This window comes from Echinops telfairi, unplaced genomic scaffold (assembly GCF_000313985.2).
Source record: "Echinops telfairi isolate 266 unplaced genomic scaffold, ASM31398v2 ScPeMD7_7468;HRSCAF=8506_0, whole genome shotgun sequence".
Classification (NCBI taxonomy): domain Eukaryota; kingdom Metazoa; phylum Chordata; class Mammalia; order Afrosoricida; family Tenrecidae; genus Echinops; species Echinops telfairi.
The window spans coordinates 27,262,962-27,277,721 of NW_022111369.1; the positions used below are offsets into that span (position 1 = coordinate 27,262,962).

General features: G+C 36.5%; 1 protein-coding gene and 1 non-coding gene across 3 annotated transcripts in view; both read right to left on the minus strand.

The window, feature by feature from the left end:
- CCSER1 (coiled-coil serine rich protein 1) overlaps nt 1-14,760 on the minus strand; it is a 554,984-nt gene that overhangs the window by 61,381 nt on the left and 478,843 nt on the right. The gene's annotated exons all lie outside the window — the stretch shown is intronic.
- LOC115873449 lies at nt 1,489-1,650 on the minus strand. The gene has a single exon (XR_004048445.1). It is a non-coding gene; the product is annotated as a U1 spliceosomal RNA (small nuclear RNA).

Here is a 14,760-nt window from a genome sequence, read left to right on the forward strand (position 1 = left end):
GTGGATGAATTTAAATGATAAATTTTTCACTGAAAAAGTATGCATCACATCAGCTACTCCATTGGAGAAAGACATGGCAGTCGGCTGCTGTTCAGTTTACAGCCTAGGGAACGCAATGGGGCAGTTCAACTCTGGCCTACAGAGTCACTACGGTCAAAATCAACTCACCAGTCATGGGTTTTATGGATTTTTGTGACATTGCTGTACACATATTCTTTTAAAAATCATTTTATTTGGGGCTCATACAACTCTATCACAATCTATACATCCATCGTGTCAAGCACACATGTACATTTGTTGCCATCATCATTCTCAAAACATTAGCTTTCTACTTGAGCCCTTGGTATCAGCTTCTCCTTTTTTCCCTTTCCTCACCCACCCTCCCTCATGAACCCTTGATAATTTATAAATTATTAATTTTTTCATATCTTACACTGACAAATATCTTCACCCACTTTTCTGTTGCATCCCCCTGGGAGGGAGTTATAGGTGGATCATTCATTGTGATCAGTTCCTATGTCTCCCCAACCTTCCCCTTTCCCTCCTGGTAATGCTACTCTCATTATTGGTGCTGAGGGGTTTTCTGTCATGGATTCCCTGTGTTTCAACCTCTTATCTGTACCCATGGCTGTACACATATTTCAGGTTGATTTAAATACTTTTTAATATAAAAGTTAAGCTAGATTTTTTTAATTGAGTAGAAAGTTATTCTTTGCTTTCTATTTTATAGGCTAATTTAATAAAATAAGAATCACTTTTTTAAATTATTACATTGAGCTCAGCTGTAAAAGCAATGGCTCTTTTAACAGCAGTTCTTTAAAAACCTTTCAAATTTCTTCTCACTTACCCGCTTTGATTAGCTGATTTGATTTTCACAGCAGCCTGAGGACTCAGGAATTAATGTAATATTAAATATGCTTGTACACTAGTCCAAACCCAGACAAAATAGAAGGTAACACCTAGATTTTTTTAAAAATATGTGGCTAAACATAGCAAAGATGAAACTGTATGGAGAGGAGATCCAAGAGGGTGAGGCTCAGTTTTATATTTGATCTTTACCATTTTTTTAGGGAGACTTCAAGGATAATGCACAATGAAGATAATGAGCCACAAACTGGCTCTCATCTCTCACTGTAATATATATCTCACATCTGAGAAACTTGAAGCTCAAGTTGTAATTCAAAGCATCTCCCACCATTATTGCTGTTACTATCATGTATCATTGAATTGCTTCTGATGTGATTATTATTTTATTCCATAATAAGTCATATAGAAAAGGGAAGTCCCGTTCTAAGAAACAAAAATGAGTAAATCTTGGATTCAATCTACACTCAGGGATGGGTTGTCTCATTTACTTTAGTTCTTTTAAGTATTTTTTTCTCCCTCTACATTTCTTAATATCTCCCCCAAATTATCTGGACATTTTCACAGGAGGATGTAGAGGATGATAATGTTGTACTTTATTCAAGGAACATGATGATTTTTTTCTAGGGGAGAGCCCGAACACAGTCCCCCACTACCACAAATTATGCATCCGAGTTTCCCACATTTGGGGAAATCGCAGGGGTCAGCAAATCGGGAGTGCAATGAATGAGCCTCTCCCTGGGAAAACTGCCTTCGTGATCATGGTGCCTCAAAACGGGATGGTTTTTTGATGAGTTGTTATTTCTACATTACGTCTGGTGGTGCTGTTGGGTGCGTATTGTGCTAACAACCACATGGTGGCGATGTGTGCTTTTTGTTGTTGTTAGGTGCTGTGGCTTGAGTTCCAACTCAAAGCGACCCTTGGACAAGAGAATGAAACACTGCCTGGTCTTGCGCAACCTCACATTTGTTCTTATGTTTCATCCCTTCGATGGTGTCATGGTGTCAATCCATCTTGTGCAATTTCTTTCTCTTTTTTGCTGTCTCACTAAGGTATTAAGCATCATGTCCTTGTCCGGGGATGCATCTCTCTTGATAACATGTACACAGTATGGGAGATGAAGTCTCCCGATCCATGCCTCTCCAGAGCACTCTGGCCATACTTCTTCCACGACAGATTTTCTTTTTCTGTTGGAAGCCCAGGATGCTTGCAATATTCACCACCAGCACCATAATTCACATACATCAGTTCTTCATTGGTCTTCCTTAGCCAATGTCCAGCTTTCACATGCATGTGAGGCGCTTGGTTCCAGGGCATCTTAGTCCTCAGATACGTGTATTATTAGGCACATACGAAAGTAGAGAGCTGAACAAATGATGATAATATTGGGTACCTAAAGACTTATACTCTGGCTGTTCACCTAATTCTATTATCAAATGTCCTGGTGGAGGAGTCAGTTAGAAGTTGGGCTGCTAACTACAAGGTCATCGGGTTGAACTCACCAGCCACTCCTAGAAACTATGATGAGGCTGTCTGTTCCCAGAATGAATTTCAGTCTTGAAAACCAGATAAGTAATTCTACTCTGTCCAATAGGGTCACTATGAGTCAGAAAATGTTGATGGCAATAAGTTTCATGGCAGTGGGTCTAATACGACAGGGGGAAAATGTCATAGCTGAAACCCAATTATAACCAAGTTTTGGGACTATACCAATAGAGCAGCAATTCATATGGATTCAAAGGCTTTAGCAAGAGCCTTGCAGGAGATAGTCATCAAGTGGGCATAACATGATGAAAACAAAAGCCAAGCCCACAACCACTGAGGTGATTCCAACTCAAAGTGACCCGTATAGCATTCTCAAAGCTGTAAATCTTTACTAATCAGATGAGCTCATCTTTCTCCCCGGGAGTAGCTGTTGGGTTCAATCTTATGACCTTATAGTTAGCAGACCAACTTGTAACCTACTGTACCAGGTAATGTCTAAAATAGCAGCCTGGGGCTGGTGGGGGCTGGGGCTTATAGCTCTTAGTGCTATAAGGATTGGGACTGAATAAAGCTAAAGATATCCTACAAAGGGAGTTAAGCATTACCGTCTGTAAGATTGGGAAACACGAGATGATTTTGAAGTAGGAGCAGATGAGATATAAGTTATTGAGAGTAAATTCTTCTGGAAATCTTTTGTTTCTCAATCAGGTTCAAAATTCTATGGTTTGATGAGTAATAAGGAACTATTCAAGTTATAATGAGTTATAACTCTGTTTTAATGTATTTTTTAAATTCAGTATTAGCCTCTCAGTATTGAAATATCAGTATTAGCCTCTCATTAATGTCCTCAGTGTCTGTTGTTGCTAACACTTAATTTTGGAGGCGTTATTTTCTGATCTTACATTTAATATTGATGGAATTACTTTAACAGCATTATTTAGGCTAATTGCTATGGGCTAGAAGATCACGTCTCGAGTTAAAATTAGTATATGTTGGAATGAGTGATCGGTATTATTATCAGTGTGCTCAGATAAAGACATTTTGAGTGCAAACAGAACAAGTGAACGGACAGCTTTTCAGGTCTCTTAATGGAGTGAAAATAAAAACAAAAATGCATCCGTGACAGAGGGTGAGAGAGAGGGTAATTATTTGGATTTTCTTTTCTTTTAACTTCCTTCTTTTGCAGATTTAATGATGCTTAATGTTTAAAGAAAAGCAGGCAGGGCTACAGCAATGCACAAAGCACACAACACTCTCAAAGCACAATATTAATGATTTTCCAAATGTGCTATTGTAAGCACTGTCATGAGATAAGGAATTTAAAGAATTTCTTTCCATATAATGAGACACCATTGAAATCGCCTACTTCGTTTTATTTTATTTTGTTTGGATGCATTCCATTAAATTATATCCTTCAGAATGCTTTTTAATACACCCAGAGAAGATTTGCAAATGACTGGGCTTCATGTGCACTGACCTTCGCTCTTCTTTTGAATCTGCAGGATGGTTCATTCTAGTCAAGCTGTTGAAACATTTGCAGTATAATGCATCAAATTAAAGCAACCAGCTGTGCTGTTTAATTTAAGCTAACAGTTTATGATCTACAACTACATGATACCTGAGGGAATAACTGATATTGTATGTAATTGCACTACAGTGTCATGCAAGATGTGTAACAAAATGCCTATAAAATGTCACCATATTTTATCGTATTAAGCCATTTGGACTTCAGGTTGGGGAAACAACTCCATTATTTATCCAACAATGTATATCAGAGGATAAATGAATAGACTTCAACATCATTCTCTAAATATAGATGAGATATGAAGTCATTTGTTCTAATGTGTCAAAAAAGGAGATTCTTTGTTTTATTCTCCATTGTTTATAATGAAGTTCCCTATTATTTACAGACAGTCTAGAGTTTGGAAATGTCATTAACCATGAGGCTCAACTCTGTTTATCAAATTTCTCATATTCTGAAAGTGAAAGCATTTAATATCCACCCCAAACAAGTCAATATTCATTTGTCTTGTCTTTGTTAGAAATGATGCAAAGCACATAATTGTTCAAGTGGCCCTGCTGACAAAGCCTGTTCCATGGCACAGATCATTGGATAATTCAAGAATTGGGGAAAAACTGAAAAGCTCCCCAAACTAGGCAGATATAGTTTATGAACATATAATCCACATTTATATTTCCAATTACTTCTGATTCAATTCTGACTCAAAATGACACCATAGGACAAAGTAAGGTTTCTCCAATCTTCTAATTTTAGGAGAGAAGGCTGGGTGTTTTTGTGGCTTCAAACCAATGGCATCTTGATGAGCATCAGGGGACTTAATCGTTGCATCACCAGGGGCCCTCGTTTTGTATGGATATAGATTAACAATGAACATTGGCTTTCTGAATAGCTACATAAAATGAGCAAAAAAATAAAAGGAGATAAAGGGTGTGAGAGAATATTTCTTTTAAATAAAATCAATGTATGAATAGAAAAGTCAGTTATAAGTATGTCTTGCAATTACTTTTGTGATAAATATAAAGAAGAAGAGATTCTTAGGCAAGTTAAGTAATTTCTCAAGGTCTCAGGGCGTGATTATATAGCTAAAGGGCAAATGCCTCTTGCACTATATTAGTATCAAAGTAGAAACCCAATGGTCAGAGTTCCTTTTATAATCATAATAATAAAACGTCTAAAGTTAAAATACACAAAATATTTTTACAGGATAAATGTTAAAGGAACATTTTAAATAACTTTAGACATGTTCTATATGGCCACTGGTATTATGTGCTTATTTCTAAAGCTTCAAATACAAACCCTTGAATGATTTGTGTCTGTCGATAAAGGATTTATGCAATCATATCGTAAGAAAATATTTTGTAATTTTTTTAATGTAACCCAAAGCTGTGCCTCGAGATAACTGAAAATATGAAATGTGAGAAATGCCTCAACAGCAATGTGGGGGCGGGAAGCAGGACTCGATGCCTCGGACCGCGAAGGTACAGAGTGACCATCTCTGCCCAGGTGGAAGCACCGTCAGATGGAAAGAATCATTCACTTTTCATCACACCAGCATTCTCTCTTCACCTTGGAAATACATACCAGGGAAGGTTGAAAATCAAAGCTATTAGATATATAGATAGCACTACAGTGCTCTTGATCATTATTTCCTTGGACCCAAATAAATGGTGTGTTCTTAATTTCAATTCTAAAAGTAGAACCAAATACAACCTTAACTATAATAAACTGCATATTGTAACCATTTTAGACCTCAATTCCCCTTTTGCTTCCTGCCTACTTCCTTTTTTAAGATAAATATGTATCAAAAAACATGTATGCGTGGTAACAATTATTGCGTGCTTTCAACTTCCCAGGAACCTTGGTGGCATCAGGGCTACACATTGGGCTGTGCTCTGAAAGGTCTGTAGTTCGAAATCACCAGATGCTCCAGGAAGAAAAGCGTTACAGTCCCTGAACCTCATAAGGGCATTTCCCCCTGTTCAATAGAAATGCTATGCATCGGCATTCACTTGATGGCAGTGAGTTGGGTTTTTTGGACCTAATTCCCATATTTTGTAAGTTGTTCTAGAATGTATCAATAAAACTGTCCTGCCTAGCTATATCAATGATCAGGACACCTGACGGGAGGCGTGTGTCCACGGAGTGGCACTACCAAAGAAGAAGCTTAGGCTTGACTTCTGGAATGATCAGCCATTGAGAAGCGTATGGAGCATAGACGGAACTACTTTGACAACTATGAGGTCAAGGTGAGTTGGAATGGGTAGCTGGTGAGTGGCTCAAGTGAGCAAAGCCAGGGAAAGTGAATCGTGATTCTCCCATACCACATCAGCTTATTTAAGCAACAGATGAAGGAATTACATGCTCAGAAGGTAACAGAAAAATAGGAGATAGTGAGAGGATCTAGAAGATTTCAAATTATGGGTAACATTTTTAACTAGAGCCTGTGCATGGAATCACACGACTCTTTCTGTGCATTTTGTTTCAGATGCAAGTAGCCTCTCCTGAGAGGGGCTGTAAAGTCCCTCTGTAAAACGAGATGAATGCTTCTTTGCCTCTGTAATTTGCTTCATTATTTCAATGAACACTAACTCATTTGTGGCATGCTCAAGTATTTCCACAAAACAAATTAGCTTCATTAATAAATTATTTCTAATTGACTGTAGTTTAGAAGGCTAAAATATTAGCACATCAAACAGGAAAAGAGGGAAGAAAGGTGTAAAGGAAAAAGAATGTGAAAGTGAGAATTTATGCAAGCGTGGGAAGAAAAAGGGGAAAGGATGTAATAAACATTTAAAAGATAGAGTTGCGAATTTTAATTGGAGCTTAGGTTTTTAATAAAATATGTGATGTATAGTATGTGATGCCTTTCAAACAGAAGTAATATTATAGTTATGTATGGAGGAGAAGGGAAAGAAGAATACAATGCGAGAGAGCATACAAATCATTCTATTATGTGTACCTTAAGTCTATTACCTATGTAAATTAAAATGTGATTTTTTTGGGGGGGGGGTTAGGTGTCTTTGAGTTAGTTCCAACTCCTATTGGCTTTATGCACAACAGAACCCAAACCTGCCTGGTCTGGTGCCACTCTCACCATCATCGTTATGCCTGAGCCCATTGTTTTTGCCACTGTGAGTTACTGAGATTTAAGGATAAGATATGTTTCCATACCTATACCAAATCACCAAGTATGAAAGTTGTGTTAGTCTGGGTTGACTAGAGAAACAAATTCATAGACACTCATGTGGATAAGAAAGAGCTTAATATCAAAGAGTAATTTTATATTAAGAAAACATCCCAGCCCAGTCCAGAAGAAGACCATAAGTCCAACAATATTAGGCCATATGTCCAATACCAGTCTATAAATTCCTCTTCACACTCACACAACACATGCAATGATGGCATGCAGAAAGATCACAGGGTAGTGTGGAAAGTCTGGGGGAATCCAGTGGTGCTGGAAGCATCTCAGTGCTGGTGTGGGTCTCCACGTGGCTCCTCTAGCTCCAGGGTTTTGGCTCCATCAGTTTAGCTCCATGTGGCTTGTCAACAGGAACTTGTAGCAGGCAGAATGTGTGTCTGGCCTCTAATGAGCTATTTATTTCCGTTGAGCCTCCAAATGAGGTCATCAAGCTGTGGCCTGATTGACAGGCTAGATTCCACCCCTTCCTCGAGTTGGCAGTAGATTATGCAACTTCCATAAAGGTGGAATCTGAATGTATATGTTTTAAAATCTTTACAGATATGCCACATCCATTCAGTCACATGATTTCTTCACTTCTAATTAGTCTGAGTAATGTTCAGCTGGAAACAAGATTGCCTTTTCATTGCTCAAAAGGTCAGTTCAGAATAAATAAAAGTATATCAAATTGAAATGAAATAACTTTAAGGAAAATTCTAAAGAGATTTTTAAAAAGTTATTTTCCTCATCTTCTATATTTATTCATGACTATAACAAAGGCATTCTGGTTTTGAGTGAGAGTCAAAAGACAAATTCTGGCCCCGATTCTAAAAGTCTATGTCCTTGAGCCACTGACTTCTTGGTATTGCAATTACTCTATCTATAAAATGCCCTCTGTTTTTATATGACTTTACATAATCTTGAGGATAAAAATCTACCAAAAATAATTTTATCTTTAAAAGTAATATAAATCTGTAGCTCTATATTACTTTAAATAAATACAGCAAGCAGAAATAACTAATATCTAAGACTCTAGTCTCTAGAGAAGGATATCATGCCTGGTCAAGTCGAAGGGAAACAAAACAAAGAGGAAGGCCCTCTAACAGGGGGCTGATCTCGTGGCTCCAACAGTGGGCTCGAACACAGGACAGTGGAAAGGATGGCAGCGGACAAGGGGACATTCTGTACTGTCATTCATAAGGTCACTGTGGCTCAGGACCTACCCCAAATGGTACCTAGTAACAACAAGATTCTTTTGCGTTTGAAATGTTTTAATCCACATAAAACCAAAAAAAATTCACCTCTCCAAACCTTTTGAGACTCCTTAGCCCAGGTAATTCAGTGTCAGTAATGACAAGTGTTTGGCACATGGTCTGTTCGAAGATGTTATTGATGTTTGAAGCCAATGGTGTACTGGTGACATAGTGGGTCACATGATAGGCTGGTAACTTCAAGGTGAGTAGTTCAAGAGCACTAGCCACGGGAGAGAGATGAGGCTTTCTACTCCCATGGCACTGCCACAAAGTCAGTTCAACCCTGTCCTCCAGGTTTCCTATGTGCTGGAATAGACTTCATGGTTGTGAGTATGACTATCAAAGTCAACAGGATGTCGGATACAGCATCATTAATCAGGTCTCTCATCTGAACTGCTATAAACTGGTCTCAAATAGTTATTGGGCTAGAGAATCTGGTCCAGGTGCTAGAAACAGGTGATTTCTGAGACAGAAATAACCTCTGCTTCCCCAGACTTGGTGAATGAATTATTGTCTTATAGACCTGTTTTTAATGTGAAACCCAAATCTTTTTATTACAGACCCATATACAAAGGAAGCCAAGAAATAGGATTAGGAACAGACAGGCAGAATTAAGCCAGCAACAGAAGTAAATGCGAAGGGAGTAAGTAAGCAAACAGAGAGCCATTTGAGAAGGCCATAAGGGAAACAAGACAGTAAAAACAGTGAAGTGCTGTGAAACTACATATCCAATGTTGTAAGAAAATGGGAATAAAAGGCATGTGACAAACCTGTGCTATCCCACCACACATCTTTAGAGTTAAGGGATACATTAAGTGCCAAGGCCTTTTCATTGGTGCTTGAGTGGGAAAAACAAACAAAGATATAGAGAGATATAAATTAAGATTTTATTACTCAGAGTAAGTGAAAAGTATATTTCATGCTTTAGGACATGATTATTTCTTTTGTTTGTTTGTTTGTTTTCTCCCATCTTGTCCCTTCCTTTCATTTGTCTTTTAAATTCTTTCTCTTTTACTTGTTAAATGTGTTGCAGCCTTCAAAATATAGCATTATTTGGAATAGTTACAACAGCTAATCTTTAACAAAAGTAGCAATTATGCTCAATTGTTATAGATGACTAACTATAAAAATTAGTTTGCTGTGAAAAAGAAATGCAAAGAAAAACAAGGGGAGGAGGGAAGCAAAGGGGCTTTAGAAGAAGAATATATATGATCACATTCATTTTTGTATTAGCAGTTAATGAGATGTGATGTATAAAATATCTATCATACGATTAAAAAGGAAAATGGTTATTGAGCTGGTGAGGCAGAAACAAAACCATAATTTCAGTGAATAATACATGCTTCCACATTTCAGGAATTAACTATTTGTACCTCACAAGAATAACATGTAAGAAGATAATCTGTAATGAAAATAAAATATGGGAAAGTGTTACATTAGATATTTTCTAAAGGGCAATGAATAAATAAATAAAAGGGTGATCAGTAGTAAAAAAGGTTGGAAATTAATTATTGAATTTCTATCTTACAAATCCTAATCTAATAATTACAGAAGAAAATACAGGCCAGTTTGGTGCAGTGCATAATGTGGTGAGGAGCGATAGTTTTCATGGTGTGAAGCCCATCAGCACAGAATCGAGGCCCCCCCTACACTGTACTGTTCGTCGTTAAATAATGACTCCTGTGTCCTTGTGATACTCTTATTTCCAACGATAGGTAAGGTAGGGTCAGGGAAAGTTTCTATTCTTAGAAGAATATAAAATCTTCATTTTAAGGTAGCAAAGTATATTTTATACCTGGTGGCACTAGCTGAGAGTACTGTATTGTGACATCCTGTGTCTCAATAAAAGGCAGACTTGGCCTTACAGGGCCACATACAACCTAAAAGAGGTCAGTCAGTAAGTGGGGGTCACTATTAGAAATTTATAGTTGAGAAAAGGGAAGAAAAATACTTTTCAGCTATGTTGTACTAGGTGGTAGTTGAATTTTGTTTGAATAGAGACCATATGACATGTTTTTTCTAACATACATAATTATTTACTCCTCTTGGTGATACAGAAGCAACCCAGACATGAAATGCATATGACAATACAATTTTTTACAATACCATATATTTTTATTCAGAGAATTCCCTTAGTCTTCTTAATAAAAAGTTAGCTCATACCTCACATGAATCTTAAAAGAATAAGATAAGTTCACAATAAAGTAATGCCCTGTTCTCACAGGTATATGAAACAATTGGGAAGAAAAAATATTTATATTTAAATTTTTTACCTCTTAAGATTCTGAACTCCCTACTTATTGTCTGCGAAAAATGGATGTCAGCCCCATTTTGATCAAATCAGTTTGCCTAACCACTAGTCTGCCACCTACCACTGAGATGAGTCCCACAACACACTGATCAATCAACACAATTCAAATAGGAAATATAATGAAGTGGTTGTTGTGAGGTGCTAGTCAGGCAGTTCCGGCTAATCGTGAGTCTAAGTACAACAAAAGGAAACACTCCCCTGTCCTGTGTCATTATCACAATTGCTGTTGTTGGAGCACTGGAATAGCAATGGCATCAATCCATCTCCTCGAGGGGCTTCCCATTTTTTTTCTGATCTTTACAAGCATGATGTGCTTCTCTGGGACCAGTCACTCTCTTCTGGTAGCATGTCCACAGTACGAGACAAGGTTTCCCCATCACTATTCTCAGGAGCAATCTGGATGTGCTTCTTCTAAGATGGATGTGTTCATTCTTCTGACAGTCAGGGCATATGCCATAGGTTTTACAGCCACCATACTTTACGTGCACAGATTCGTCTTTGGTCTTCCTTACTCGTTGTACAATTTCACGTGCATGTGATATGATTGTAAATACTGGCACTTGTGTCAGTTGTACCTTAGCCCTGAATGTGACTGCTTTACTCTTTTAATACTTTAAAAGGTCTTGTGCAGCAGATTTGCTCAATGTAATACATCATTAGATTTCTGCAGTGCTACTTCCATAAGTATTGATTGTGAATCCAAGTTAAATTAAGTCCTTGACAACTTCAATCTCAGCTCTGTACTGTGATGCTCTTTATTGATTCAGATGTGAAGATTCTTCTTGTCTTTACCAAACTAAATTCATTATCATCTAGTCCAGTGGTTCGCAACCTTCCTAATGCCACAACCCTTTAATACAGTTTCTCATGGTATGATGACCACCCAACCATAAAATTAATTTTGTTGCTACTTCATAACTGTAATTTTGCTACTGCTATGAATCGGGCGACTCCTGTGAAAGGGTCGTTCAACCCCTAATGGAGTCATGACCCACAGGTTGAGAACCACTGATAGTCAATTCTGACTCATGGGACCAAGTAGAGCTCTCCATATGAGCTCCCAAGAACAGGAACTTTGGTGGCACAGTGGTTACATGTTAAGCTGTGATTCACAAGGTAGGCAGTTAAAAATCACCAGACACTGAATGGGGGAAAGATGGGGTTTCTACTACCATAAACAGTTCCAGTCTTGGAAACTTCAAGAGGCAGTTGTACGCTGTCCTATAGGGTCACCAAGGCAGCGAATGTTTAATGAATTCTTTATATAATAAGATAAAATTAAGTCTATATCATGAGACTCTGACTTCATAATATGCACTTAATCTCTGAAAAATACACTTAATTTCCCTTCCACTATTTCCTAATCTGTAAATATGGAGAGAAGATAGTTCAACATCAGACTGGAAGTCAAATGAAAAATCTATTTACAAGTTTTATAAAAACTTAAATAGCTCTATAGCTCTAGTGACAACTCTCTAGACAACTATTAACCTACTAAGCTTTTTTTATGAATTTACATATTTTCCCCATATCATATAAATAAATAAGATTACATATGGCCTTTTGCATTGGCTTCTTTCCTTTGGTATACTTTTAAGGTTTGTATATACTTTAGTATATATCAATCTTTTGGATATTTCAGTTCTATCAACCCCTAGAGCTCTGTTTTGGCTTCTAATACAACAGTATATTCCATAGGATCTCTATGGATAAGATTCAATTTGATGACATTCGTTTGTATTTTTTGTTTTGGGAAGTGTAAAGTCGTATGTCATGGTGGTTTTGAATTGCATTGTCCATGTGCTGTTTTGTCATTGTTATATGTTTATTTAGAAATAGCTATTTAAATTCTGTGGGCTATCTTTTTCATTGGGTTTTATTTTTATCATTAAGTTGCTCTTAGAAATTCTTATATCATTGAGTCATGCCTCTTATCATGTACATAATCTGCAAATGTTTCCTCCGTCCGATAGGTTGTATATGTATTTTTTCTTGATGAACCTCTCTGAAGCAAAAACATTTAAAATTTTGATTCAACAAATTTTATTCATTTATTTATTGCCTCAACTCTACCATGGCATTCATTGCTTAAATTCAAACCTATTTGATAATCAATGCATATAAATTTTAATGACTAGCTCAGCGAAGTATTAGCTTGCTGATAACTACACTACATCTGTGAAATAAAATCTATGTTAAAAACAAGCATGAATTCAATTGTCTCAATAAGGTCACAGACTCCAAATTCCTGTCGTTTACTTCCTAATCTGATAAAAAATGTCTTAAATATGCCCAGATTCCAGAGATACAACTGGGTACATTAATAGTAGCATCTGGTTTTCATGCTTCATAATGCAATCTGTAAGACCCATAGCAGAATGACTCCACAGCAACTAACAACAACAGCAACAACATAATACTCAAGCTTTTTAAAAAAGCAATTGCTCAAGAAATATTGAAAAAGATAAGTAGTTGATATCTGCAAATAACCTTTAAATTAGTTTTCAGATTTTATGAATAATATCAACTGGCTCTTTGACATAAAACATTTATAATACAAACAAGTATCTTAAGGAATCAAATATATATCCATTATTTATTTACATGAATCACAGCTCCTCGTTTACCTACAGTGTTTAAAAAATAAGTTAGAAAAAGAAAAAGGGTTTTCTCTATAACAGAAATAAAAAAGGGTAACTGTAATTGTATTATAATTTTAAAAGGCAAAGTGAATATATATTCAATTAATATACCCTTACATTTTCCCACTTGTATTGGGTAGACAAGAACTTTTTCTTCATTCATTCTATGATATATACATAAACTTTGTTAGCATAACTAAATTATATTATAATATTATGTCCCATCAAATGAAAATTAAGAAAGAAAGATGAAGTTAATGACCTAGAATTACACATATAGCGGTGGAAACTGAACTAGACCTTTGTGTTCTATGAATGTCTCCAGCTTACTGGTCTGTCTGCAACTTCCAATAATAGAATACTACAAAGGGTATCTCTTTCTTTACTATTTTTTGTATTTTAAGAAATGAATATCATGTGGATCCCACAACTTTGATGAAACCATGAACACGCTCCAAAATGTATTTTGATCTTTTAGTTATCCCTCGAGTTGCACCCAGATGTCTTGCATTCTCAGTTTAATAAGCCACCATTTCTTAGAGTCCTTCCTCCCTCCCTTCTTTCTTCCCTTCCACTCCCCACCCTCCCCTTCTTACTTCCTTCCTTCTGAAAATTGGAAGGGAAAAATTAATTTTAAGTAAAATACATTATTTACACTGTGCAGTGTAGTTGCATAGATGAATAGCCATAATAAAATATTTCTAAAACACATAATGAGAGCTGATTAGATTAAGCTTTGTAAAAGGTAATATCAATATATGTACTAATGTTAATTACCAAAATGATGTAAGCAAGGTTGCTGTTATTGTTTTCATTTTTTAAATCATTTTATTGGGACTCTTACAGATATCTTAACAATTAATAATTGAATTATATCAAGCATGATTATAAAATTGATGCCACCATCAGTTTCAAAACATTTTCATTCTTCTTGAACTTCTTGATGTCAGCTTCCCTTTATCCCTTCCCTCTCCCACTGTACCCCCCAGAGGCCTTATTATGTTATATATGTTACAAATTATTATTATGGTTATTATCCATGTCTTACACCACCCGATACATCCATTCACCTACAATTCTGTTGTTTGTTCCCCTCAAGTGGAATTATACAGTCATCATTGCTATCAGCTCCCCCTTTTACACTCCCCACACCTCTCTTCCTATACCCTTAAGGAATCGTTACTCCTATTACTCTTTCTGAAGGGTTATCTATCTTGACTTTCAACCATCAAATGATCTTAGTTATATGCATGGGCATACTCATCTCTAATTAGGTTAATAAGGTAAGACAAGAACCATAATAGTGAAGGGAGGAAAAACTAAAGATCTAGAGGATGGTTGTATGTTTCATCAATTATTGTTATTGCTTATCAAAAATCAGTGCCAACTCCTAGGGATCAGATGTACAAGAAAATGTAACATTGACCCATCCCGAGCCATCATCACAATTATCCATAAGTTTGAATCAACTGTTGTGGCATCTGTGTCAATTCTTTGGTTTTAT